General features: G+C 43.7%; 1 protein-coding gene across 4 annotated transcripts in view; it reads left to right on the top strand.

The window, feature by feature from the left end:
* The first annotated feature begins 1118 nt into the window (after window positions 1–1118).
* The window catches only part of kank3 (KN motif and ankyrin repeat domains 3), a 58702-nt gene continuing 34068 nt past the window's right edge, over window positions 1119–25752 (top strand). The window contains exons 1-2 of one of the 4 annotated variants that reach the window (XM_087976086.1): window positions 1119–1327; window positions 6206–6312. The gene's annotated coding sequence lies outside the window, so the exon portion shown is untranslated. Of the gene's footprint in view, window positions 1328–6205; window positions 6313–19378; window positions 19518–25752 lie in introns of those variants that run through there. The other 3 variants (XM_043721064.2, XM_087976087.1, XM_043721065.2) reach the window with 3 other exon arrangements.

Below are 25752 nucleotides of genomic sequence, written 5' to 3'. Positions count from 1 at the left end.
ACTGCTGACTCACAGATTGACACCCTGATGGGGTAACTAGATAGAGGTTTACATTGGGTGTAAAACCACAGAGACAGGCCATTGGGCCCAAACAGATGTTGCTGGTGCTTATGCTCCACTTGAGCCTTGATTTCTTTATCCTTTAATGGGAAGTGGGTGTCACTAGCAAGGCCAGCATTTATTGTCCATCCTTGACTGTCCATGAACATTGGTTTGCTTGTCCAATGCCATGGGTCTGGAGTTACATGTAGACCAGATCGGGCAATGATGGCAGAGTTCCTTCCTTAAAAGACATTAATGATCTAAATGCATTTTGAATAACAATTAATGGTCATTGTCATGGTAACCATTAGCTTTCAATTCCAAATGTATTAATTGAATGTAATTTCAACCTGCTGCTGTGGTTTCCTTAACTGAATCCATCACTAATTCCTGATGGTGGCTGTGTCTGCCAATGGGTCATTGCAATGAATGGATTAAACTCAGAATCGCAGATGGAGCAGCCCAACACTCCAAATGGGCATTTCACCCAGTGCCACCCTCCTGCTTTCCCCCCTTAATCCTGCACATTTCACCTTTTCGAATAAAATCCCATTTTGAATGTTTCTACTGGACCTACCTCCATGCATGCTGGCTTTATATCCCTAACCCACCCACTCTGTGATAAAGCTTTTCCTGAAATGGTTTTTCTTTATGTCATTTACTTTAAATCTGTGCCCTCTCACATTCTGTCCTTTCCTGAGTAGAAACAGTTTCTCCCCACTTACCCTGTCAAGATTACATCTCATGGTTTTGAACAGCTCTATCAGATCTCACTCCTCCAAGAAAAACAGACCCAACCTCTTCAGTCTCTCTTCATATCTGAAATTCCTCATCCCTGGGAACCATTCTGGTGAATCGTTTCTAATGCCTAACTGAAGTACTTTCTTCAGAACTGGACCCAGTATTCCAGCTGAGGCTGAATTTAAAATGTGAGGGAGTTCTGAAATAACATTTGCTAATAATGAAGATGAGTTAAGTCAGTGCAATAAAATCTCACTCTCTTCCTGCAGGGATCAGCAAACACCCACATCTGGGCGTTCCCTGTACTCTCCCTCCCTCTCTGGGAGCTCTACGCCGAAACTGCCAGTTTTCTTCCGACAGTCAGACCGAATGCAGCGGCAAGTTTACAACAGGACATGATTCAAAGTAAACTGAACACTGGCTGTCCTTTCAATACGAAGAGCAGCTCCGGGATTTGAACTGACCGATCTCTCTCAGTATATGCAAGCCTGGGGAAAGGGCTCTGGTGGAGCTGTTCCTGGGTCACAGGGACCTGCCTTCTGAGGTATGGAATATATCCTTCAAAGACCCGTCAGTGATCAGAGGGGGCGAAGGGTCAATGCACACGGTTGGGAGCCTGGCTCCAGAGGAATCAGGGTGAACTTATCCTGAGACCCAGGCAGGGAGACGAGAGATGGAAAGGTCGAATGTATGCGGTTCGGTTCACTATAAAGCGTAAAATTCCTAATTAAACTGTTAGAAACGTCAGATGGGAAAAACTCTGGTCATGATAAAATACCAAAATACAAAATAAAAGTGAAGTTCTGGTGTGACTGTTAGAGGAAATTGTTGTGTTATTCCTTGTGTGTTTCTGGTCTAGATATTGTAGATTGTAGTGTGTTTCTGGTCTAGATATTGTAAATGGGGTCTCTGGAATGTTTCTTATAAGGGTTCACAAACTTTATCCTTGATTTGCCCCCAGTTTGGATAAGGATTTGTAAAACCTCATTAAAAACACGCCAGGCTCCCAATTACAAGAAACATGTCAGGATTCATTTTACAATACCTTATACAATATAGTATGTGTGTACTATATTGCACATTACAGGAAAAGGAGTAAGCTCTGTTCTCTGTATATAGGAATTGCAAATTAAGCCTCAATTGTTACAGTGACATTGGCTTTACTTTGGCTCAATGAATAATTCGCATTTATTAACATGTAGGATTCCTCATGCACTGACCACACCCAACACAATTGTCCTTCATCATCCCTCAATGAGTTGAAATCATGATTTGGAGGAGCCGGTGTTGGACTGGGGTGTACAAAATTACAAATTACATAGCACCAGGTTTTAGTCCAACAGGTTTATTTGGAAGCCCTAGCTTTTGGAGCGCTGCTCCTTTATCAGGTGAGTTGAAATCATGATTCTTCACACCTTTAGGTGCAGTTTAATGTGTTTCCTGAGCTGTAACATTATGCCTATCTGCTTTCTCTCCTGCTGCAATCTTCAAGTTTGGAACCAGTTAACGTAACAGGTGCCCTCATTGAGTCAGTACTTTATCTGGTGTCCCTGACTGGTTTGACTTGGGTATAGTGTCACTGATATTGTATGTGGCAGGACAGAGGACAAGCATGGGACAAGAAGAAATAGCAGATGGTGAGCTCTCACCTTTGCACTGAGGTCTGTGAGTAACAAAAAGCAGTGAGTAGAGAGTTTGGAGGGAAGGGCAATGAGGCCACACATTCAACTTTGGGGCTGGCCAGTGCATTATGCAGGAGCACTCAGCAGGCTTTTGTGGAATGAATAGAGCAATTTATTAAAAACTACAGAGAACTGGAAGTGGGGGATGGGCGGTTTGGGGGGGGATTGGGGGGGGGGGGGGGGGAGTGTGGTGCAGAGACAATGTGCAGTGGGAGCCCACCAAAGGGCAAATTTCTCCTGTGGTGAATCGCTTTTTGAGCGATACTCCAGATGAACAGTTTCTGTTCCCCTACTGTGCAGCATCGATCTTTCACTCCCCATTCAGGGTCAGAGGTAACTTCTGGCCTCTGTATCTGCATTATACAAAAGAGTTGAAGTCACCAATTTGCCCAATAATGTGGCTAAATTGACTTCTCAGTCTGGGTTTAAATGGAACAAAAACAGAAATTGCTGGAAAATCTCATTCGGCCTGGCAGTATCTGTGGAGAGAAATCAGAAGGTTTTTTTTTCTGATAAACGTTTCCAATGCCAGAGGAGAGAGGGAAGCAGCACCAATGATGCCATCGATATATCAGCGAAAGAGTTGTGGGTGAAGGCCAGAGTAGGTTTGGAACAAGGAAAGTCCCACATATCCCACAAAGGGACAGACATAACTGGGATCCATGTGGGTGCCCATGGCCACCCCTCTGACCTGAAGAAAGTGAGAGGAGTTAAAAGAGAAGTTGTTCAAAGTGGATTTTGTTTCCAGTTTCTACCCCGCTGTCACCCTCACCTGGTCCATCTCTGACTCCTTCCCTCCCTTCCTTCACATCTCTGTTTCCATCTCTGAGGATGGACTAGCCACCAATACCCACTGCAAACCAACTGACTCCCACATTTACCTTGACTATACGTCCTCAAACCCTGTTTCCTGTAAAGACTGTATTCTGTTCTCCCAGCAGCTCCATCTCCATTGCATCTGTTCTGAAAATGCCAACGTTAACAAGGGGGCCTCCGAGATGCCCATTTCTTCCCAAGTAAGGATTCCCCAGCACCGTAGTTGACAGGGCCCTCAGCTGGGTCCAACCTATCTCCTGGTCTTTGGCCCTCACCCATTCTCTTCCCTCCCACAACAGCGATAGGGTCCCCTTGTCCTTACCTAACATCCCACCAGCATCCAGCATCCATAGGATCATTAGCGCCATTCCCGTCACCTCCAGTGGGATGCCACCACCAGGCACATACTCCCTTCCCCTCCCTTGTCAGCCTTCCTCAGGGACCGTTCCATCTGGGACAGCCTGGTTCACTCTTCTTTCACTCCCAACCCTCTCCCCACAGCTGCACCCCACCTTTCCCTGCAACTGCAGAAGGTGTAACACCCACCCGTTTATTTCCTCCCTCTTTAGTTTCCAAGGCCCCAAAGACATTCCAGGTGCAGCTGCGATTTACCTGCACTTCTCACAATCTAGTTGGCAACATTCACTGCTCACAATGTGGTCTCCTCTGCTCTGGGGAAACGAAGCGGAGACTGGGTGACTGCTTTGCAGAACATCTACATTCTGTCTGCAAAAAAACAGACCCTGAGCTTCTAATTGCCTCCAACACCCCACCTTGTTCCCTGGCCAACACCTCGGTCTCAGGCTTGCTGTAGTGCTCCACCAAAGCTCAGTGCAAGCTGGAAGAACAGCACCTCAGTTTCCATTTGGGAACTCTACAGCCTTCTGGACTCTCGAGTCCAGTAATTTTGGGTCTTGAGGCACTTTCTCCCATGTCCTTACCCCAACCCCCATACAGCAGGCCTTGTTGTCACATAGTCAGCTATTACACACAACCCATTGTTAGTCACTCATTGTCCCCCATTAGTCATTCTCCTAAACTGACCATTATCCGCTCCTTTATCCGTCCAACTGTTCTTCTCTCTCTCTGGGCTCTATCCTTACCTATCATTTACTCCTTAGTTCCTATAATCTGCATAAAAACCAACTTTTCCCTAGTCACCATCAGTTCTGAAGAACGGTCAATGGACCCGAAACATTAACTCTGATTTCTCTCCACAGATGCTGTCAGACCTGCTGTTATCTTCCAGCCATTTCTGTTCTTGTTTCTGATTTCCAGCATCTGCTGTTCTTTTTTTTTATTTTGGGCTTAAATGGAATTGGTTGAAATATTCATAAAGATTTGTTTAGATATTTTAAGTTCTACATTTAGCATTTGACCTCTCAGTCTAAACCAAGCCAGAGATAAGCACCATAGAATGAAATGGGGCAGCAGGAAGCCGTACGGTCTATTGTGCCAATACATCTTGACTCTGTGAAAGAGTTGGCTAATGAATCCCAACAATATGCCTCCTGTGCATTTTTCCCATAGTCCTGCAATTTGCTCCCTTATCCAAATTCCTTTCTGTATGCTAATGAAACTGGTTTGAGACAAAAAAAATGCAGATGCTGGAATCCAAAATAGACAGGCAGGAAGCTGGAAGAAGGGCTTCTGCCCGAAACATCGATTCTCCTGCTCCTCGGATGCTGTCTGACCTGCTGTGCTTTTCCAGCACCACACTCTCCACTCTGATCTCCTGCATCTGCAGTCCTCACTTTCTCCTGGGACAACACAGCAAGCCAGACAGCATCAGGAGGTGGAGAAGTCGATGTTTCGGGTGTAATCCTTCTTTATGAACTGGTTCACCATCCTTTTAAGCTGTGCATTCCAGACATTAAGACTCACTGTGTAAACCCTGGCTGTGACACTCAGTCCTAGCCTCAGTCTGATCCACTTGCTAGTGGAGACAAAGTAAACCAGTTGAAAAAAATCAAAGCAACCCACAAGTTTGAATATCTGTATTAAATTGCCCTTCTCCACTGCAAGGAGCACAATACCAGCTTCTCTCGTCTATTTAGAGTGTTCTGAAATCCTATATCTTTGCTATCAATGAAGGATTCTCCTTCTTCATTTCTCCTCTTGCCTGAGGCATGGTGACCCTCAGACTAAACCAGCACCACTTGTCTCTCTCTAATGAAAGAACAGCCCTATGGTCTGGAAGGACTTTGACAACATTAACGTCACTTTTAATCTTTGCTGTCATCCAGACTTCTCTGAGAACACTTACGTCTATTGTAACCATGTTGCTCATAGCCCCAGTATTATTCTCGCTTCTTCTGCTAAAACCAGCAGCATTTCTGTTTGATTTCCAAACATTCTTTAGCAGTTTCCTCCTTTCTGAAAGTCCCATTTTAGCCAGGACTCCAGTGCCCAGAGACACCCAGTGCTGTCCTGTCTGATATCTGTTAGATCCCCATTATGCATAGATTCCTTTCATTGTCTCGCCCACCCCCTTCTCCTTCAAACGTTTCCACCTGATGATCCAGCAGTCTATCTGGCTCCACAGCCATCAGCCAACAGATGATGATGGGCCCTTCAGCTATGTTCTCTAGGATGTGGGCATTGCTGGCAAGGATGAGGACCATCCTTCATTAGTTTACTAGGCTATTTCAGAGAGCAGTGAAGAGTTTACCACATTGCTGTGAATATGAAATCACAAGTAAGAAGGCAGATCTCCTTCGTTAATGGGCAGTAGTGAACCAGATGGCTTGTTATGACAGTCAGTGATAGTTTCACGGTCACCATTTCTAAGACTATCTTCCAGTTCCAAATGTTATGATGTGAGTCTAAGTCCCACCAGCTGCCATGGGGTGACTTCATGCAGAACATTAATTAAGTCCTCTGGAATACCAGCTCTGTGACTTTACTGCTATTTCACTCTCCAGAACTTGCCAGGATTTCCCACTTGCCGTTTGTCCACATGGTCTGCTGGTTGAGGCATTACATCTGTTTTTCTCTTGGGGGCATTTTCTGTGAAAGGTACTATATAAATGTAAGTTTCATAGAACATCATCAAATTTTCTTTTTAAACTGTTTGGGTGTAACTTAAATTTCAGCTGTAATGAATTATTTTGTTTGTTAAACACATTATCATACGGGAAGCACAGTGCCACTTTAAATGAGTGTAGTGCCCCCTTAAGTGAGCACAGTATCCCCTTAAAGAGAGTGTAGTGCCACTTTAAGAATTACAAGATATGGCAATGTCTCCTCCAGTCTGCAGGGAATGAAGAAATGTTCATTCAAATGCCAATAGAAAGACAAGGGAGTCCTGCCTGAGGATACAAAGGAGTGGTTGATATCACAGCAATGCACTTTCACCCACTCCAGCCTCGCTCACAGTGAACAGATGAAGAAGTATCTGACATTTTCCAGTACAGCCAGATGTAAGATTTAATGTTGAATGAATTGCTGAGAGTTTGCTTTGTCCTGTTGTTTCCATCTATTTCTTTTCCTCCCAGTCAACTCGCACTGGGAGGTCTCGTGAGCAGCATCTCTGCCTCTGAGCCAGGAATTCCAGGATGGAGTTCTACTCCAGGATTTGATGGCTATGCAACTTGGGCAGTAGACATGGGAATCTCCAGGTTAACCATGCTTGATGCAGAGTGTTGTCCTACAAGCTATAACCTCTGGTGATTGGTTAGCCACCTGAGAAAACCTGTAACTCCGGAAAAGGCAAAAGCATGTGCTTTGTCTGCCTTCTGTACCACTAAAGGGGCAAGGAGTCGCCCAACTGCTGGGCATGGACTGGGAGGAGGGGGGTGAGTGTGGATGGCATAATGTGCCTGACTTGTGCCCATTCCACAAAGTGGGCTTGCAGAGGGATGGCAGATTAATGGGAGATGGTGTGATTGGCAGTCTCCACGCCAAAAGCTGCCCCTATAGCTTCACTCAGTGCTGCAGGAGAGGCTGAGACTGGCTGTTGCTGGAACTGAAAGTCCAGGTCTCTGGCCTGTTACATGATGTGCACTCACACAACACACTGATAGAATGCACACAGGCCTCCTGCTTCAGTAATGTCCGGGGTAACAGTGAGTCTTTCTGGGCTCAGTTGAGACATGCACAACAACATGGCAGCATTAATGTACATGCAAAGAACAGATCTCCTTCCTGCTTCTGTCAAGAGAGAGGCTGTCAGACACCGCACCCTTTGGCTACAGGCTTACAGACCTCTTGGCAGGACAATATGTTCATAAACTTTGCATCTCTGCCAGTATTTTACTTTATTAAGCCATCTTGGCTTTCAGAATAAAAAACAGTGACCTGTACAACTGGGATTAGTCTAGGGGAGCTACTGATTTTCATAAACCATGGCTGCTCTTGTTGACTTCTGTCAGTCCCTGCATATAAAACTTTGTTTTGGTCAGCGCTGCGCAATTTAGGAAGAAAACTATTCCAGTTACGGAGTTACATAACTTAACAGAGCCAGGTTTACACTAAGCCAGACGTCATTACCCTCTGACACCAGTTGAGTTTATGTTAATTTACTTATTGTTGAGAGAAGAGATGGTGACATGATCTTGTCCCACACAAGCAATTGAATATAATAAATGCCTCATGTCATTAATAAAGAAATGCTTTGCCGACCATTTTACCTGTGGTTAGTGCCTCTTTAATGGATGAGTCCCATGGCAGGGCTTTATCCTGTATTCATGCCATGTCTTGGTTTCATCCAAGGTATCCTGAGAGAGTGGGACTAATGATATCCCCCTGCTGCAGAATGACTGATGCATCAGCCGTTTAACTGGGCTGAATCCTCTTCCCAAAGGTCTGTGAGTAAAAGAGGTGTTAAAAGGTTATGAGGGGGCAGTGCTGGCACTCTGGAGTCCTACACATTTGGTTCATTTGAAGGATTCCTTTTGCATGATGGAACCCATGGTGGTTGGCCTCACTCTGCATTTGAATCCTTTCCTGAGAAATTTGGTTTTCTGATGTGGTTTTCTGCTGTGTTTCTGCTGTTGGGAATGTTGTGGGCGACGTACTGCAGCTGTTACAAGATGTAAAATTTGCCAATGTGAACTTTAATCAGAGACTAACAAGACAGCAACAATGGGACAATTAGAATGGATGCCAGATTTTTAACAGTGAATGTTCCCAAAGTGGCAGAGAATCAATAGGCTCCTTCATCCAGCCCAATGTGCAGGCGACGCGAGAGAGTGACCCCAATGAAGAGCTCTGTGTAGTCTGCCAGGGCCGACCAGAGACAGCACATCAGCTCGGAGAATGGAGCAGTTGTAAACCATTGTGAGCTGACTGCTGTATTGACTGTTGGAGAAAATAGCTTTCAGTCTGTGGGATCTCTAATTGATGCACTTTTCATTTATTTTCCTGCTTTTGCAATGAAGTGATCACAATACTGATTCAAAATTTCTGACTGCAATCAGGCTTTGTACCAGAAATAGAAATATGCTCCTTTTAAAAAGCTACTACAGAGAATTAGAGAAAAGGTAACAAGTAATTCAGAGCAAGTAAAACTCAGAGGTTTTCTTGCTGAACTATGTAAGACAGGCACTGTGGCATTGTGCGTCTGAACTGCCTCTTTTCAGGAAGCCCAACAAATCGCATATCAATCAGTGTCAGGTCTTACCCCGAGAATCAAGACCTCAAAGGTAAAAGTCTGGTCTATACAGAGCTGCCAGCCAATTAGAGGTCATCAGCTCTTGACCTCAGTGGAGCCACTGAGGAGGCTGCTGGAAGGATACATCCTGTTATTCGGAGGATCCAGGCCACAGGGTGAGGAAGGAGTTTCACAGTGTGGGGGTCAGGGGAGATGGTGGGACATTGGAGGCAGGGGTAGGGTTGTTACTTATCAGCACCCGTTCCTTCCAGTGCTTTGATCAGGTGCAAAATGTCTTTGATCAAAGAACGTGTGCAGTCCCAAAGAGACAAGTAGCCCACCCAGGTTGACCTGTTCGGCAAGCTGCTTGGTAACCGACCCAATTACAGCTGGGTTCATGCAGGCAGTGGCAGGCTGAAACCCTTACATTCTCTTTAACTGGCCACTCAGGGGACTCAGTTGGTTTTGGGATGGGGAAAGGTTGACCTTTCTGAACTTTGTTCTGGCAGATTTGTCTACATTTGCACCTCACTGACTGAATGCAATTCCTGCATAATAATTCACCACGAGTGACAACAGTAGGTTTTGCCCTGTGAACTCCTTGGTTTGGAGTTCACAGTCAACCCATTCCCATTTTTTTACTTTTCTGAATTTTCTGTTGGTTTCAAAACCACAGTGCATACATTGGTGAGGATTCTATGGCAGGATCTTTTAGTGGAATATTTCCTAATTCCCTGGGAGAACAGGAGTATCCCTGAGAAAAGAGATAGCAATTGTTGGAACCAGAGGTAAGTTGCTGATTGGTGATCCCTGTAAAATGTGATTGGGAAGACCAGAGTGACAGAATGTGGGGAACAATGCATATCAGTTCTCTTGTAAAGTAAAATCATGAGGGTCTACCAATGAGAGCATCAAGGGTTTAATGGGGGCAGTTGGGTATCTGTTGGGTACCTGGCAGTTACTGTGGCCAAAAACTACAAGATTATCAGAGGTGATGATTGAACAAAAAGGAGAGATTCTTGCTTCTGAGACTTGTCACCCCAATAGAAGAAATCAGTGACATTGCGTACCCTGAATGTTTGTTGCTCATTACTCAAGAGACTTAACAGTCAAGACATCCAATCAGCTCTTCTTCCTTACTCCAAAACACTGAGCTCTTGCTTGTATTGGAAGGTGAACCTTGAACGGTGGAGGGTTATTGGGTTAAAACGTGATGTTTCCCTGATGGGGTTGGAGATCCCCAGCAGTTGATTCTCAATTTTAATAATGCCTCTTGAACAACCCTGAGAGGCATTTTCAGCATTTATCTTCCAAATTATTCCAATCATTGGGATATCCTCTTGAACATTTTCGTTTTATTCTTGTCTAGAGTGTAGAATTCCTGCATTCTGTTCAGTCACATTGTGCATATACTATTCCACAGCTTGCTACTCACAATCTGAGATACAGGACTCAGTTGGGATGTTTTTGACTGTAGGATCAATCTTGAACATTGTACTTGCAAATGGAGGCATGAGGGCAGTGTGTGGTTAACATCAACCTGTTTTGATCGTTGCTGCCAGTGGCTTGCTTAAATTAAGATCCTGCAATTTTACACTTTCCAGTATCAATATCCTTAATAATCCTTGAAGGGTCAATGGGCTACTCCTGCTTCAAAGTCCTTGATTTAGGTAATGTCCCTGACACTTTTTTTCATTCGTTCATGTGATGGGTGCACAGCTGTCTAAAATAGCATTTTTTAACTTCATTTTTGTGGGATGTGAGCATTGCTAGCTGGCCAGCATTTATTGCCTGTCCCTATTTGCCCTTGAGAAGACAGTGATAAGCTGCCTTTTTGAACTGGAATCCATCTGCTTGGGATTGAACTACAATACCATTAGGAAGGGAACTCCAGAATTTTGACCCAGCAAGAGTAATATATTTCCAAGTCAGGATGGTGAGTGGCTTGGAGGACAACTTGAAGATGGTGGCATTCCCTTGTATCTGCTGCCCTTGTCCTTCTAGATGGAAATGGTCTTGGGTTTGGAAGGTGCTGCCTGAGGATCTTTGGTGAATTTTTGCAGTGCATCTTGTAGATAGTACGCAGTGCTGCTACTGAGAGTTGGTGGTGGAAGGAATGAATGCTTGTGGATGTGGTGCCAATCTAGTCGGCTGCTTTGTCCCGAATGGTGTCCAGCTTCTTGAGTGTTGTTGGAGCTGCTCTCATCCAGGCAAGTGGGGAGTATTCCATCACACTCTTAACTTGTGCCTTGTAGATAGTGGACAAGCCTTTGGGGAGTCAGGAGGTGAGTTACTTGCCACAGTATTCCTAACCTCTCATCTGCTGTTGTAGCCAATGTGTTTATGTGGTGAGTCCAGTTGAGTTTCTGGGCAGGGGTAACCCCCAGAACATTGATAGCGGGGGATTCAGTGATGGTAACAACATTGAATGTCAAGGAGTGATGTTTACATTGTCTCTTATTGGAGACGTTCATTATCTGCTATTTGTGTGGTGCGAATGTTACTTGCCTCTTGTCAGCCAAAGCCTGGATATTTTCCCAGATCTTGTGCATTTGAACATGGACTGCATCAGTATCTGAGGAGTTGTGAATTGTGCTAAACACTGTGCAATCAGCACTGGGCAATCATCAGCGAATGTCTCCATTTCTGATCTTTCAATGGAGGGAAGGCCATTGATGAAACATCTGAAGATGGTTAGGTCTAGTACACTAGGAACTCCTCCAGAGATGTCCTGGAGCTGAAATAACAATTTTCCAACAACCATCTGCCTATGTGCCAGATATGGCTCGAACCAGTGGAGAGTTCGCTCCCTGAAAGCTACTGATTCCAATTCCACTAGGACTCCTTGCTGCCACACCCAGTCGAATGCAGCCTTGATGTCAAGGGCTGTCACTCTCACCTCACTCTGGAATTCAGCTCTTTTGTCCATGTTTGAACCAAAGGCCATAATGAGGTCAGGAGCTGAGTGGCCCTGGCAGAACCCAAACTGTGCGTCACCGAGCAGGTTATGGCTGAGCAGGTACTGTTTGATCGCAATGTTGATGACATCTTCCACCATTTTACTGATGATTGAGAATCAAGTGACGGGGCAGTAATTGGCCTGGTTGGATTTGTCTTGCTTTTTATGTACAGGATATACTTGGGCAATTTTCAACATTGTCAGGTAGATGCCAGTATTGTAACTGTACTGGAACAACTTGGCTAGGGGTGCAGCAAGTTCTGGAGCGCAAGTCTTCAGCACTATTGCCGGAATATTGTCAGGGTCCACAGCCTTTGCAGTATCCAGTGCCTCTAACCATTCCTTGATATCACATGGAGTGAATCGAATTGGCAGATGAGTTGTATCTGTAAAGCTAGGGGACCACTGGAGGAGGCTGAGATGGATCATCCGCTTGGCACTTATGCCTGAAGATTGCTGAGGTGGGGGATATGCTGGGCCATGAGGTTACAGATTGTGCTGGAGTACAATTCTGCTACTGTTGATGGCCCACAGCACCTCATGGATGCTCGGTCTTGAGTTGCTAGATCTGTTACAAGATCTGTCCCATTTAGCACAATGGTAGTGCCGCACAATATGATGGAGGTTATTTTCATTGAGAAAGCAGGACTCTGCTTCCACAGGGACTGTGCAATGGTCACTCTTACTGATACAGTTATGGTCAGATGCATCTGCAGTGGACAGCTTAGTAAGGATAACCTCAAGCATGTTTTTCCCCTCTCAATGTCTTCACTCCCTGCTGCAGATCCAATCTAGCAGCCATGTCCTTTAGGACTTGACCAGCTACTGCCAAACCGCTCTTGGTGGTAGACATTTGAAAACCCCACCTAGAGTATATTTTATGCCCTTGCCACCCTCAGTACTTCTCCAAGTGTTGCTCAACATGGAAGAGAATTGATTCATCAGCTGAGGGAGGATGGTATGTGGTAATCAACAGGAGGTTTTCTTGCCCATGTTTAACTTGAAGCCATGAGACTTCACGGGGTCTTGAGTCAATGTTGAGGACTCCCAGGGCACCTCCCTCCCGACTGTATACCACTGTGCTGCCAGGTCTGCCCTGCCAATGGGACAGGACATATCCAGGGATGGTGATGGTGGTGTCTGGGACATTGTAAGGTATGATTCAGTGAGTATGACTATGCCAGGCTGTTGCTTGACTAGTCTGTGAGACAGCTCTCCCAATTTTGGCACTAACGCCAAGATGTAAGTAAGAAGGACTTTGCAGGGTCAACAGAGCTGTTTCTGCCGTTGTCCTTTTTGATGCCTAGGTCGAGATCTGTTGATCCATCTGGTTTTATTTCTTTGAGACTGTAGCGATTGATACAACAGAATAGCTTTCTGGGTTATTTCAGAGGGCAACTGAGAGTCAACCAATTTGCTGTAGGTCTGGAGTCACATGTAGGCCAGACCAGGTGAGGATGGCGGATTCGAGAACCAGATGGGATTTTCCGACAATCTACAATGGTTTCATAGTCATTAGTAGATTATTAATTCCAGATTTTTAAAAAAATTGAATTCAATATTAAATTCATTTGCCATGGCAGGTTTTGAACCCAGGTCCCCAGAACATTACCTGAGTTTCTGGATTAATAACCTAATGATAATACCAGTAGGCCAATGCCTCCCTCTATTTATTGCCCGCTGCTAATTATTGTTGTGAAAGTGGAGCTGTGCTGCTGTTTTCTTGAACTGTTTGGGTTAGCGATATAAACACACAGTGCGTTGGGAAAGAGAGTTTTGACCTTGTGTAAAAATACTTTGACAGTATTTTGTTGATGGTCTCTCCATGACTGTTTGGTGTTGAGCAGTGATATGAATTACATCATTAATAGTGTTTTTAATTCTGACTGAAGTACTCGTTGTTTGAAACATTGGATGTAAAAACATCAAGACATTATTTAAGTGAAAAAATTATACAATTGGTGCATACAGGAAAGATGTACCACATACAAGAATTAAAGTGGGCAGTGTTGAAAGATAAAAATCACACAACACCAGGTTATAGTCCAACAGGTTTAATTGGAAGCCCACTAGCTTTCGGAGCGACGCTCCTTCATCAGGTGATTGAAGGAGCATCGCTCCGAAAGCTAGTGTGCTCCCAGTTAAACCTGTTGGACTATAACCTGGTGTTGTGTGATTTTTAACTTTGTACACCCCAGTCCAACACCGGCATCTCCGAGTGTTGAAAGAGTGGAGTTTAACAAGGTGGTTAAATTGACTCAGTTTCAGGACTGTTAATAGACTTCCTTCCTCACAAGACATGGCCAAAATAATGGACTACAGTAAGAGGAAGTGGTTATTGAACTATATAGCTCTCTGGTCAGACCACACTTTGAGAAATTTTCTAATCATGGTGATACAGAATTGACACTTGTGCTTGAAGGTAATGTGGAGAAGACTCAAAATTGATCATATTGTGGATAACTGAGTTATGAAGGAAGACTTAAGAGACAAAAAGACATGCTATGCTGGAAAGGAGATGGTTAAAAAAAATCCTTTGTTGTGGTATAAAAGGTGGGGTAGAGTTGAGGAACTGTGACGAAAAAAGGCCCCGATGGGAGTTGTGTACAGGCCTCCTGGCAGTAGTCAGGATATGGAGAAGAAAATAAGGAGACTTCAATATGCAGGTGGACTGGGAAAATCAGATTGGTGGCAGGTTTCAAGAAAATAAATTTATGCAATTCCTGTGAGATGGGTTTTTGAAGTAGTTTGTGGTAGAGAACAGGCAATTCCGAATTTGGTGATGTGTAATGAGGCAGACTTGATTAGAGAGCGTAAGTTGAAGGAACCCCTCGGGGCCAGTGATGGTAATATGATAGAATTCACCCTGTAATTTGAGAAGGAGAAACTTGAATCAGACGTAACAATATTACAATTGAGTAAAGGTAACTATAAAGACATAAGGTAAGAGCTGGCCAGAGTTGATTGGAAAGGGAACGTAGCGGGGAAGACAGTGGAACAGCAATGGCGTGGGTTTCTGTGGATAATTCGGGAGGTACAGCAGAAATTCATCCCAAGGAAGTACAAACATATTAAGGGGAGGATAACGACAACCGTAGCTAACCGGGGAAGACAGGGACGGCATCAAAGCAAAAGCAAAAGGATACAATTTGGTGAAGTTCAGTAAGAAACGAGAGTCATAATGTTATAGAGATGTGTAGCATAGAAACAGACCCTTCGGTCCAACTTGTCCATGCTAACCAGAAATCATAAATTAATCTAGTCCCATTTGCCAGCACTTGGCCCATAACCCTCTAAACCCTTCCTATTCATATACCCATCCACATGCCTTTTAAATGTTGTAATTGTACCCACCTTTACCACTTCCTCTGCCAGCTCATTCCATAAACGCACCACCCTCTGTATGAAAAAGTTACCCCTTTGGTCCCTTTTAAATCTTTCCCCTCTCACCCTAAACCTCTAGTTCCGGAGTACCCTACCTCAAGGAGAAAACCTTGGCTATTTACCTATCCATGCCCGTCATGATATTATAAACCTCTAAAAGGATTAGGAAACATTTAAAAACCAGCAAAGGATAACTAAAAAGGCAAAAAATGGGGGAGAAGATGGAACATAAGAGTAAGCTAGCTAGTAATATAAAAGAAGAATGCAAGAGTTTTTTTTAGATATCTGAAAGGTAAGAGAGAGCCAGAGTGGTCATTACACCACTGGAAAACGATGCTGAAGAGATATTAATGGGGAATGGAGGAAATGGTGGAGGAACTTAACTAGTTCTTTGCATCAGTCTTCAGAGTGGAAGACATCAGCAGCATATCAGAACTTCAAGCGAGTCAGTATAGTGGCCGTCACTAGGAAGAAGGTGCTGGTGAAGCTGAAAGGTCTGAAGTTCAATAAATCACCTGGATCAGATGGATTACATCCCAGAGCTGTGAAGAAGATAACTGAGGAGATTGGAAACGTATTGGTGGTGATCTTTCAGGAATCAATGGAGTCAGGGATGGTCCCAGAGGACTGGAAAACGGCTAATGTAACACCCCTGTTTCAGAAGGGTGTAATGAGCAAGTTAGGCAAAGGAGAGCCAGTGGATACGAACTATTTGGATTTCTAGGCCCTTGTCAAGGTGCCACACAGGAGGCTGATAAACAAGATAAGAGCCCAAGGTGTTAGGGGCAAGGTACTGGCATGGATAGAGGATTAGCTGACTGACAGATGGCAGAGAACAGGAATAAAGGAGTCTTTTCAGAATAGCAACTGGTAACTCATGGAGTTCCACAGAGGTTCATGTTGGGATCACAACTATTCACATTATAAATTAATGATCTTGGTGAAGGAACTGAAGGCAATGTTGCTAAGTTCACAGATGACATAAAGATGTGGCGGGAGAAGTAGTGTTGAGGATGCAGGGAGTCTGCAGAAGGACGTAGGCAAGAAGCAGGGTCAAAGAAGTGGCAGATGTAATACAATGTGGGAAAGTGTGAGGTTATGAACTTTGATAGGAAGAATAGAAGCATAGATTATTTCTTAAATGGGCAAAGCTTTGGAAATCTGGAACAAAAAGAAAGTTGGGAATCCTAGTTCAGCATTCTTTTAAGGTTAACATGTAGGTTTAGTTGGCAGTCAGGAATGTAATGTTAGCATTCATTTCAAGAGGGCTAGAATACAAAAGCAGAGATGTACTGCTGAGGCTGTAGAAGGCTTTGGTCAGACCACATTTAGAATATTGTGAACAATTTTGGGTCTGTACCTAAGGAAGGATGTGCTGGCATTGGACAGACCATAGGAGGTTTACAAAAATGATCCCAGGGATGAGGGGTTTGTCATACGAGGAGCAGTTAAGGACTCTGGGCCCTGTACTCGATGGAGTTTAAAAGATGGGGGGAAGGGGATCTGATTGAAACTTACAGAATAGTAAAAGGTTTGGATAAAGTGAACGTGGAGTAGACGTGGGTTGACTTATGCGGAGAGGTAGAGCAGCTTGTACTTGTACCTATTGGAGATAAGAAGAATGAGAAATGGTTTTATGAAAACACGTAACATTCTGCAGGGCTTTGACAGGATTGGTGCTGAGAGAATCTAGAACTAGGAGGTACAGATTTAGGACAAGGGACCAACCATTTAAGAAGGAATGATGAGAAATTTCTTCTCTCAAAGGGTCATGAGTTGTTGGAATTCTCCTCGATAGGCAGGGGAAGTTGAGTCATTGAAACCATTCAAGGTAGAAATAGACGGTTTCTTGATCTATGCAGGAGTTAAGGAACAAGCAGGAAAATAGAATCAAGACCAATATCACAACACCCATGATCTTGCTGAAATTGCAACAGGATTGAGGGGCTCGTTGACCTATTCCTGCTACTACTTCTTAAGTTCTTATGATTTAAGAACTCAATTGAATAGAGTTTGGAGGATATAGGATGTTTAATATGAATGTGTAAAAATGAGCCAGTAGTTTTTCCCCATCTGTATTGACTTGTCATTGTAGATCCATATATCCCTTTTCTGCCAGTCATTGAATGGAATGATGGATAGAGTGCCTTCATATTGCCGTTAATTAAGATAAGATAGGACTGCCACTTACACATGCTCCCCCCTCCCCCCACCCGATATGGGGCATCTTGCCTCAGGAAACCCAAGGAACTGGCATTGGTAGGACCTGGGTCGAGAGTATGGTGCTGGAAAAGCACAGCAGGTCAGGCAGCATCCGAGGGGCAGGAGAATCAATGTTTCAGACATAAGCCCTAATGAAGGGCTTATGTCCGAAATGTCAATTCTCCTGCTTCTCAAATGCTATCTGACCTGCTGTGCTTTTCCAGCACCACACTCTCGACTCTGATCTCCACCATCTGCAGTCTTCACTTTGTACTAGGAGTAGGCCCTTAACTGGATCTGATGCCAACTGATGGTTACACTGGACAAATCAGACCTTGAGTGAAACCTGACTTGATAGAAACATACTGTACATACATTTAACTTTCTCGGTTTTGGTTAACCTGGTGTATAGTCACTGGAGCAAGAGAGCACAGATGTTCTTTAACTATAGAATATAAGTTTGTTACTCAAAAGAAAGAAATAAAAACAGTTATATGTTAGAAAGTTAGAAAGATCTTAACACAAATATCAAAACAAACTTCAACCTGGTGCCTAACACTATCTGTGACAGATGCTCAACAGATGCTCAATTCTAAAGAAATCTCACTCCTATCACAACTCTTAAATCTTTACTGAACTGACCTTTTCCCTTGGGTGGCTGAGACCAGTTTTTATTTTGTGGTTCTTTTCCCAGTTAGATGGCATGAAAGTTTCACAATTCTGACTGGCATAAGTCTTTTCAGTTCAAACAGCTCGAAGACTTTTACACAAGCTCTTCCAGTTTTGGAAGTTGCATAGACTAGAAATCACTTCTGTAGAGGTGAATGAGTGAATCCCTAACTTGATTCTCCTGCTGGGAGAAGCTATTTTACCTTCTGAACTGAACTCTAGGTTCTTCTAACCAGAGACCTTCTATTCTGATTTAAAAATGAAACTCTGCTTTAACACGTTTACCCTGTCTGTCTTAAACCCAACATTCTCAACATTTTATCCATTAACAGCACAGGAATTCTCTCAAGTTCTTTTATGACAATCACATTCATTCTGGGAAACAGAAGCACGGAGATCATCCAAGTCCAATGACTTTCTGACCTGGTAAAAAAACTACCATCACAATACTGACCACATCCATCAGTCTCTATTTTGAAATCTAAATCCAAAACGTATATATACCTTTCATCACAACTGGCATTAATTGCCCACTTAAGGACTTAAATTGGCAAAACTGTAAAATGCAGGAAGTCACTAACAAGGGTGGTCTTTGCAAACAAGGCCAAGCTATCGTCGCTGTGTTGCCAATGTTCACTGCTAGAATCTCAGTACAATGCACTTGAGGGTATATCACAGAGGAGTGCCCCTTTCCAGACGAAGTGATGGCTTAATCACCTTAAACTCAGGAAAAGAGGAGGCGATTGCTTGGCCCCCAGCGTTTCCATTTACACAATATTTTTCTTTTAAAGTTTGCCTAATTCCCATCTCCACAGCATGAGCAGATAGATAGTGGGCTTGGCACCTGTTGGATTTAATGTGTCTCCTGCCTTCTCCTGTCTGTTGGTGAGGGTTAAATTTAACCTCATGTGAGAAGGCGAGATTACAAAGAAATTCCAGGCTTTAAATAAATTCCATTTGGCGTCAGAAAGCTTTGTCCTTCAAAAAGTGGCTGAAAAAATTGAAGGTTAGTTTAGCATATCATTTCCACCCCTTTGTCCGTGGGAACGTTGCAAAGTGACTGACAGAAGGATGTGTGCAAGCTGCCGCATTGTTTTAATCCCAGATGTTTCCTTTAGAGGGTGGAACTCAAAACAATTGGGATCTGTGACCCCTGAGCTCATTATTGGGCAAAACTGCAGCTCATTAATAAAGGCACTTATCTGTATCTGAGCATGTGGTTTCAAAATGTAAAGAGTGAAGATTAACATGTATCCTTCTTGTTGTGGGCACTTCAGTCCAACCACCAGTGTTGATTTAGCTGGAATTCTTAAATCGTGACTTTTATTGTTGGAGCAACTTTGCAGAAATATCAGGAAGAAGATTTGCTGTTAAACTGATTTTGGTGGCATGGTTTTTTTCAATCCCTACTCTCAAACTTCAGGAAATGGTAAGTTGTTCTTTGTCAGAGGTTTCTGGTTTCTAAGCCATGTTTCCACCATCTTCTGGTCTCTGTAAATGGTAGGTACACTTAAAGATCATTTTCAGGCACTTTTAACTGCAATGAGGGTTTTTGCTTCTACCTTCTGCAAGGCAGTACAATCTAGAACCCACCATTCTCTGTAAGGAAAATACTGTGTTTTCAACTCCCCTTTAGTTTTTCTGCCAATTACTTTAAATCTATGTCCCCTGGTTATTGATCTCTGCAGAAAGGGAAATCAGTCATAATTTATTCACTCCTCTAGTCCAATCTTTTCTCATGCTAAAATTCTCCATTCCTAGCAACTCCTTCATATATCTCCTCCATGTCCTCTTTAGCTCCCCCTGTAATTTAATGATCAGAACTGTAGACAGCACCTGTATGTAGCTGTGGCCCACCTGATGCATTGTACAATTGTAGCATCAACCTCTTGGCTCTGATTTTCTGTATCTCAGATAATAAAGGGCAAGTATTCTATGTACCTTTGTAACTACTTTACCTACCTGTCCTGTAAACTTCAGTGATCTATGGGACATGCATTTACTCCATGTCCATTGTTCATCACGGTTCCTTAGATCACATCTCCCAAATCCATGATCAGTACATCCTAGGAGGACAAGGGCAGCAGGTAAATGGGAACACCATCACTTGCAAGTTCCTCTTAAAGCCACTCACCATCTTAACTTGGAAATATATCCCTGTTGTTTAGTATCATTGGGTCAGAAATGTAGAGATCCCACCCATAGAGCATTGTGGATGTACTGAGACCAAATAGACTACAGCAGCTCAAGATGACAGCATCATCTCAAACGACAAGGGATGGGGAATACTCAACCAGTGGTGCATACCTCCCATTAAATGAATGAAAAAAAATGTCCCACTGTTCCTCCGCGCTTCTCAGAAGCCTTCCGGTCACAGAAATATCTCTCAACATTCACTATTTTCTTTCTGGCACTCATCAATTTTGTATCTAACATGCCACTTGGATTCCATAGCATTCTACTTTTCAGACCAGTCAGTCTGGCTAAAATCCATGTGGAAAAGGATAGACCAGATCTAAAAGTTGAAGTTCTAAATTGGAGAAAGAACAATTTTGACGGTATTAGGCAAGAACTTTTAAAAGCTGATTGGGGACAGATGTTTGCAGGTAAAGCTACGGCTGGAAAGTGGGAAGCCTTCAGAAATGAGATAACAAGAATCCAGAGAAAGTATATTCCTGTCAGGGTGAAAGGGAAGGCTGGTAGGTATAAGGAATGCTGGGTGACTAAAGAAATTGAAGGTTTGGTTAAGAAAAAGAAGGAAGCATAGATCGAGTGAATCCTTAGAAGATTTTAAAGAAAGTAGGAGTATACTTAAGAGGGAAATCAGGAGAGCAAAACGGGGACATGAAATAGCTTTGGCAAATAGAATTAAGGAGAGTCCAAAGGGTTTTTACAAATATATTAAGGATAAAAGGGTAACTAGGGAGAGAATAGGGCCCCTCAAAGATCAGCAAGGTGGCCTTTGTGTGGAGCCACAAAAAATGGGGGAGTTACTAAATGAATATTTTGCATCAGTATTTACTGTGGAAAAGGATATAGAAGATATAGAATGCAGGTAAATAGATGGTGACATCTTGCAAAATGTCCAGATTACAGAGGAGGAAGTGCTGGATGTCTTGAAACAGTTAAAGGTGGATAAATCCCCAGGACCTGATCAGATGTACCCGAGAACTCTGTGGGAAGCTAGAGAAGTGATTGCTGGGCCTCTTGCTGAGATATTTGTATCATCGATAGTCACAGGTGAGATGCCGGAAGACTGGAGGTTGGCAAACGTGGTGCCACTGTTTAAGAAGGGCGGTAAAGACAAGCCAGGGAACTATAGACCAGTGAGCCTGACCTCAGTGGTGGCAAGTTGTTGGAGGGAATCCTGAGGGACAGGATGTACATGTATTTGGAAAGGCAAGGACTGATTCGGGATACTCAACATGGCTTTGTGCGTAGGAAATCATGTCTCACAAACTTGATTGAGTGTTTTGAAGAAGTAACAAAGAAGATTGATGAGGGCAGAGCAGTAGATGTGATCCATATGGACTTCAGTAAGGCGTTCGACAAGGTACCCATGGGAGACTGATAAGCAAGGTTAGATCTCACGGAATACAGGGAGAATTAGCCATTTGGAAACAGAACTGGCTCAAAGGTAGAAGACAGAGGGTGGTGGTGGAGGGTTGTTTTTCAGACTGGAGGCCTGTGACCAGTGGAGTGCCACACTTTTTGTCATTTACATAAATGATTTGGATGCGAGCATAAGAGGTACAGTTAGTAAGTTTGCAGATGACAACAAAATTGGAGGTGTAGTGGACAGCGAAGAGGGTTACCTCAGATTACAACAGGATCTGGACCAGATGGGCCAATGGGCTGAGAAGTGGCAGATGGAGTTTAATTCAGATAAATGCGAGGTGCTGCATTTTGGGTAAGCAAATCTTAGCAGGACTTATACATTTAATGGTAAGGTCCTAGGGAGTGTTGCTGAAGAAAGAGACCTTGGAGTGCAGGTTCATAGCTCCTTGAAAGTAGAGTCGCAGGTAGATAGGATAGTGAAGAAGGCGTTTAGTATGCTTTCCTTTATTGGTCAGAGTATTGAGTACAGGAGTTGGGAGGTCATGTTGCGACTGTACAGGACATTGACTAGGCCACTGTTGGAATATCGCATGCAATTCTGGTCTCCTTCCTATCGGAAAGATAGTGAAACTTGAAAGGGTTCAGAAAAGATTTACAAGGACATTGCCAGGGTTGGAGGATCTGAGCTACAGGGAGAGGCTGAACAGGCTGGGGCTGTTTTCCCTGGAGTGTTGGAGGCTGAGGGGTGACCTTATAGAGGTTTACAACATTATGAGGGGCATGGATAGGATAAATGGACAAAATCTTTTCCCTGGGGTCGGGGTGTCCAGAACTAGAGGGATAGGTTTAGGGTGAGAGGGGAAAGATATAAAAGAGACCTAAGGGGCAACGTTTTCACGCAGAGGGTGGTACGTGTATGGAATGAGCTGCCAGAGGATGTGGTGGAGGCTGGTACAATTGCAACATTTAAGAGGCATTTGGATGGGTATATGAATAGGAAGGGTTTGGAGGGATATGGGCTGGGTACTGGCAGGTGGGACTAGATTGGGTTGGGATATCTGGTCAGCATGGACGGGTTGGACCGAAGGGTCTGTTTCCATGCTGTACATCTCTATGACTCTAAACATGCTGACTTCATTCAGTTGACTTGGTACCTTGTTAAATAATTCAATCAAGTCCTATAGGTACTTTTTCACTGATCACTATCACTAAGCTTATACTGGTTGTAATTACCCAGTCACCCTCTTTCTCCCTTTTTAAGTAATGTTACAATGTTGGCTGTCCTCCAGCACCATACTTGTCATCAGAGAGGCTTCTGTATGCTAGTCAGAGCTTATGTTATTTACTGTTCACGTGAGGTGCACTATTTATTGAAGATCTACCTTACGGAGAAAATTAGTGATCAGCATCAGAGAGCTTTATCTCGCACAGCTGAGTGTATTTTCAGAAATGTTACAATGCAATAGACAGGGCAGAAATTACCTTGGTTCAACTTCCCTGAGGAAGTGAAGTAGTTATTTCTGAGTATCCTACACCTGGTCTGGTCCATTGCAGTAGCCACCACTGTATTATTGAATAAATACAGTATTGAGTTAAAAAGAGCTAATGTTTATTTATATTGTTCTGGATATTGAACATTTGGCCCTTACAGCAAAATGTCCCTGATGTTACTGAATAAAGGACATCCAGATTTCTGATAGGGAATAGGATGGAGGGAGGAGAATGAAGCATTTTAATAATCTGTACTATTTAACAGGTCCTTTAACATATCTGCTGAGAGAGGAATCCTGTCAGCTTTTTAAAAATATAACCAGATTAGCTAAATATACCAAATTAGAGTTGTCAGTTCCACAGGGAGGCTGTAACAAAAATTTAAATTTCAAAGGAAACTTATCAAATTGAAATTAAAGTTTCATTTTTGGAAACCTACATCTGCAGTGCCCATTGGTTATGGATGGCCTGAAACCCACTAGGAATCACTGTGTGCTCTCTCTCCAAGGACACTTGAGTATAACCATGGAAGAGCAGCAGATGATCGGGTGTAATGACCTCTCACCAGTCCCATGACAGGACCTAGTAGAAAGTGAGGACTGCAAATGCTGGAGATCAGAGTCGAGAATGTAGTGCTGGAAAAACACAGCAGGTCAGGCATCATCTGAGGAGCAGGAAAATCGACATTTTGGGCATAAACCCTTCATCAGGAATGAAGGGCTTATGCCCTGTTGAAGGGCTTATACCCGAACATTGATTCTCCAGCTCTTCGGATGCTGCCTGACCTGCTGTGCTTTTAGCACTACACTCTTGACCATGACAGGACCTGCCCGGATTTGTTAACGGCAATCTCGGCAAGACCCAGAAACAGACCCATGAGGAGATCCTCCAATCTGCTCACCCCTCTAAGCAGCAGGTGCATAATGATTAGGAAGATGGCGTAGGTGTGCAACAAAAATTTGAATTGTACAGTTTGTATATACATTGACCATGGACTCCTTGGGACTGCAAAATTACAGTGGTCCTGGGGGTCTGTGAACCTACTTAATCTCCATTTTATACGGGACTGCTGCATGCAACATCCTCTCCTCTGAAATAACTCTTAAGAGGCAGGTATCCCGTCACCGAGTCACCTTTAATTTAGATGTGCACAGTACACAGACTCTGACTGGCTTGCTTTGTCCCCAGAATGAATAGGATCTCTGAGACTGCAGTTTTTTTTTGTTTTTCTTTTCTTTTTTTTTGTAAATAGTGAGCAAACAATCATGTCTTAACCCTTTAAAACAAATGCAGACCTTGATCAACAGTGAGCAACATCCTTCAAACGTCACCAACTACAATTAGTTCCCCTAATTTGAAGAAAAATAGTACTTTTATCCTTCCATTCTTCCTGCCTGATCCAGTAACTCCAATCCTACAGTGGCTAGCTCATGTCCTGACTCCCCAAAGTCTGTCCACCATCTACAAGTTAGGAGTGTGATAGAACACTCCCCACTTGCCTGGATGGGTGCATAAAATAACTCCACAGAGGCTGGTTTTCCGTCGCCAAGCCACCCTTTACTTACACGTGGAGAGCCCTTGACAGTGAACCAGCTCCCTCAGAGCCAGCTCTCAGAATGAACAGGACCTCTGACACTCCTGTTTATTTTTCTTTTTTTTTCCTTTTTTTTGTTTTTATTGTGAGACTCAGTGAGAGACTGCAGTTTATATTTGTCAGCCAGGGCTGCCTGATTGTCCCAGGTTAACAGTTCCCATGTGGGATCTCATTCTCTTTGAGATCCACCTGACCCTCATTCCGATCACCACACCCTCCAAATCCCCATTGGAAATGGGAAGGTCATTGACTTGGAGTGCCCTCTACTGGCCATTCTGGCAGTAAAATGGAATTCTAGGTTGATCTTGCCAGTGGAAGAAAGTGACGAAGTGAAGGGACTGCAGCTGTGACGGTTCAGGAAATCCCTCTGTGCTGAATGGAGGAAACAGCTCCTCGAGATGGCTCAAAACGTGGGTCCCTGAGAACGGTTTCTGGGTCTGAGGCCAATGTGAAATTCTATCTGAATGGGGTCAATTTAGTTTGAAGCCCATCACAAACTTGAGCCTCCTCTACACCACAAGTGCCTGGGTTTGTGCACCACTGTTTTAAGGCATTGGATGCTTTGCCTGCCAAATGGCCATTAATGGACACACACCTAGGAATTCTACAAGAGGTCCGTTGGGAAAGGTTTCAGGTGCTGATACTTCTACTGGTTCATCACCAAGTCACTGATGGTCAGGGATTGTATTACATGTAGCCAGTCTAACCTGTTGTACTGTTGGTTCCACACTGGTGGTCTTTCCACACAGCTGCCTGAAAACAAGTTTCACTTTTTTGTGAAATCTCTTCACGTGAAGCCTGTTCCAAATGTACCAGTCAAATGCAGGAATCGAGCACCAAACTCAGCAGCGGCAGCACTCTGATCAGTTTTGCTGCTGGAAGCAGAGGTGACCTGGTTCTGACATGGGATCAGCAGCTTCTCAAGACGAAAAGTTTTAATTTTAAAAGAGAATGGAGCGAGCTAGAACTCTGTCAAAGTCTGTGTCAGTTTCTACTCTGAATTCAAATCATCAGGAGCAAA

The sequence above is a fragment of the Chiloscyllium plagiosum genome, unplaced genomic scaffold, assembly GCF_037043375.1.
Source record: "Chiloscyllium plagiosum isolate Xiang-an unplaced genomic scaffold, Cpla_swu_hap1 HiC_scaffold_28, whole genome shotgun sequence".
Taxonomy (NCBI): domain Eukaryota; kingdom Metazoa; phylum Chordata; class Chondrichthyes; order Orectolobiformes; family Hemiscylliidae; genus Chiloscyllium; species Chiloscyllium plagiosum.
The sequence above is the reverse complement of the archived record's forward strand: the minus strand, read 5'-3'. Positions and strand labels throughout refer to the sequence as shown.